The sequence below is a fragment of the Amblyraja radiata genome, unplaced genomic scaffold (assembly GCF_010909765.2).
Source record: "Amblyraja radiata isolate CabotCenter1 unplaced genomic scaffold, sAmbRad1.1.pri scaffold_542_ctg1, whole genome shotgun sequence".
Taxonomy (NCBI): Eukaryota; Metazoa; Chordata; class Chondrichthyes; order Rajiformes; family Rajidae; genus Amblyraja; species Amblyraja radiata.
The window spans coordinates 50,821-54,610 of NW_022630602.1; the positions used below are offsets into that span (position 1 = coordinate 50,821).

A 3,790-nucleotide genomic window follows, 5' to 3' on the forward strand; every position below is an offset into this window, starting at 1 on the left:
TAGACCTTGTGGGCCGAGGGGCTTGTTCCTGTGCTGAACTGTTCCATGTTGTAATTCACTGTGGAATGAGGAGCAGGCAGGGAGGCAGGAACATGTTTATTCAGTTCCAGATGTGTCCGACAAGGGCCGGGGATGCGGTGTGTACAGGATCGGCCTGTTCTCCACCCACATCAGGAAACCCCGTCACAAACGCCCTTCGTCTTTCTCCCACTCACTCTTCTTATGTCATGAAGTATCCCTGGATCAGGCCAGGTTATTCCAGCCAGCTTTGTCCGTCTCACTGGAGGTTCTGTGAGAGATCAAAACTGGATTCTGGAAATAAATGATATTCAAAATTAATAATTACAGGCATGGAGTGGAGGAAATGTGCTTAAAATGTTAATTCCTACAATTTTCCTATTTCCAACAGAAATCAGAAATCAGATTTATTTCTTGGATAATGAAGGCGACATTGTGTTAAACAGACCGGACAATCCTGGGAGTGACACTGTTGTCTGGGAATGGGAACCACACTCAGGGCGGGGAAACCAGACAGTGGTAACTCTCCGCCTCCAGTACAAGGACACGTGGAGCAAACAGTGGGGCAATGGCTGGGGAAACACAGACAAGAACCAGGAGGTGGATGTGGATGACAATACTGGTAATCTGGCAATAACAAAACCCAGATTTAAATGGTCAGGATTGTTCACTTTGACTGAAACACATCCGAGGAACCAGATCCTGAAACAATATGAAATATATGGGATGAAAGGTGAGTGGATGAGACACGGATCAACAATATGTTTCTCTGTAAATAATGTCACATGTAATGATGAAATATGGCGGGAATTGTGAGACTTCTTCCACCCGATGAATCTCCCAATGAAACAATTGGGGGAAAGATTTGTCTTCATTGATTCTGTGGGCCTGGGGTGAGATTGTCGAGTGAGTGACACTGCTGCTCAATGTTACCCAGTGAACCAGGTCCATGCCTCACTTGGTTGTGATCCCAGAGGAAGTCCATCATCTGTGGAACTTACACTGGTGGGAGAGTTCCCACCTTGAAGGCGGTCGGGGGAGACAGGACAGGGACAAATGGACAAATGTATCAATCCAGTTACATCTAAACATAGTTTGCATTCACTGGTCAGAGTGTTGCCGGTTGCACCAGTAGTATCACAGTGAACAGCCGGCATTTACCTGTGTGAATATGAACAGCTTCAGGACTTCCACCCATGCGTTTCACAACGAGGAACTCCACAACTTGCTGACAGTTCTTGCGGTGAATCTGCCAGCGCTCCCCTTCACTTCTCCATGTGGAGACCAGGACTGGAGCAGGAATATGCTGATATTCCCCAACACTGGCACTGGGTAAACTGCTCCAGGATCCGGGGCCTGCAGGGGTGGAGACTCTTCAGGAATCAAAACTAATCCTTAATGTAGAATTAGACTCTTTCATGATAAACAAAAATGAAATATTCAATATTAATAAATGAAGTTTACTTCTAAAAGTTGGTGCCACTCAGAACCATTCCAACAGCTTGGGAGCTTTAGCAGAGGATGAACAAGGCCTTTGCCTCCTGTAGATAATTCTCCACAGGTGGAAAGGGATTGGGATTTGTTCATTGCTCTAACGTTTGCTGAGATACAGTGAATGAGGTTGGATCCAACGACTTTGATCTTCATGTTTTCCCCAGCGAAATCTCTATTGCAGAATATTCTAGGCTGCAGGAGTACGTGTTGAGGGACACACTGAAAATCAGTGCAGACAAAGCAAAGGCATTGTGGAATAGAACTACAGTCCATGGACCTCCTGCCACCAGACCCCGCCGAGCCAGATCTAATGTACAAACCTCTGAAACACTTGAATCTCAGGATGCAGCATGAGTGTCTAGAGTGTTATGTGTACACAATGTGTGAACACTGCCAACGTGAGGATCAATAACACTATGTCTGTGTAGTCTGAACAATATCACATTCAGATTTAGATTCATATTAGTTCATTGTCATATACATTTGGGTAAAACACATTCATTGTTCAGATAAAGTCAATTATAATAAAAGGTACATTAAAAAATGCAACAAACGCAAAAGAGCAGAATGGTGCGGAGATTGCAGTCTGAAGTAATGCAAAATAAAACTAACCTTTATGAAAATGCCCCAGGGGATGATGAGTGTTTGTGGCTCTGGGCTTGGACTAGCTGGAGTTTAGAAGAATGAGGGGTGGGTCTAGGTTTTCAGTTGAGGTGAGATTGAGCCCAGTCATTGGACTTGTATAAACCACTACTCACTCTGAATCTCATTGATCTGTTTTTCACAGGAGGCAAGTCCACAGAGGCCTCTGCTGGGCAGTGACGTTACACTCAGCTGCACCATCTCCAGACTCTCAGATACAGTCAGTCTTCACTGGAGACCCATGGACTCATCCCAGCAGAACAGGAGCAACACTGATCAGATCCGCCTGGATAACGCGGTCTATCTGATGGTTCGACACGTTACAGTGAAGGATGGGAAGCTGTATGTGTGTGAAGTGCGGGAAAACGGAAACATTCTTCACACAAGTAACGGAGATTTTACTGTAAACACCAGTGAGTGTAAACACCTCCCATTGGATATAGAAACATAGAAAACAGGTGCAGGAGGAGGCCATTCGGCCCTTCGAGCCAGCACCGCCATTCATTGTGATCATGGCTGATCGTCCCCAATCAATAACCCGTGCCTGCCTTCTCCCCATATCCCTTGACTCCACAGGAACTGATCCTGAATCTATTGAACATTGGAAAATGATCACCAATGCATCCACTATTTCTAGAGCCACCTCCCTGAGGACCCTGGGATGCAGACCATCAGGCCCAGGGGATTTATCATCCTTCAGTCCCATTAGCCTACCCAATACCATTTGTCGCCTAATGAAGATTTCTTTCAGTTCCTCGAACGCCTTAGATCCTCTGTCCTCCAGTACATCTGGGAGATTGTTTGTGTCTTCCTTAGTGAAGACAGATCCGAAGTACCTGTTCAACTCTTCTGCCATTTCCTTGTTGCCCATAATAATTTCACCGTGTCTGCCTTCAAGGGACCCACATTTGACTTTGCTACTCTTTTTCCCTTAACATATCTAAAGAAGCTTTTACTGACCTTCTTTATATTCCTGGCCAGCTTCCCTTCGTACTTCATCTTTTCAGCCCGTATTGCCCGTTTTGTTTCCTTCTGTTGTCCTATGAAAGTTTCCCAATCCTCTGGCTTCCGGCTCCTCTTTGCTGTGTTATACATCTTTTCTTTTAGTTTTATTCTATCCCTAACTTCTCTTGTCAGCCACGGTTGCCTCCTACTCCCCTGAGAATCTTTCTTCCTTTTTGGAATGAAATGATCCTGCGTCTTCCGGATTATGCCCAGAAATTCCTGCCATTGCTGTTCCACCGTCATTCCTGCTAGGATCCCTTTCCAGTCTACCTTGGCCAGCTCCTCTCTCATGCCTTCATAGTCCCCTTTGTTCAACTGCATCACTGACACTTCCGATTTAACATTCTCCTTCTCAAATTGAGTAGACATTTGTATCACGGTGCTTCTTGTAATATTATATGTGCGCTCCGTGAAGAACTGTGGCAGTGCATGGGAAGCTGTTGTGTGATGTGCAGGAAAACGGAAACATTCTTCACACAAATAACACAGGTTTTACTGTAAACAACGGTGAGTGTGCACACCTCCCATTGGGTATCAAGTAGACACTTGTACCACGGTGCTTCTTGTAATATAATGTGTGTGCTCTGTGAAGAACTGTGGCAGTGACCAACTGCTCTCCAGTATAAAATGC

At 45.3% G+C, this 3,790-nt stretch overlaps 1 long non-coding RNA gene across 1 annotated transcript; it reads left to right on the plus strand.

Moving 5' to 3' along the window:
* Positions 1–461: 461 nt before the first annotated feature.
* On the plus strand, positions 462–2,440 carry LOC116970122. The gene is made up of 3 exons (XR_004411020.1): positions 462–751; positions 2,221–2,225; positions 2,303–2,440. It is a non-coding gene; the product is annotated as an uncharacterized LOC116970122 (long non-coding RNA).
* Positions 2,441–3,790: the final 1,350 nt, after the last annotated feature.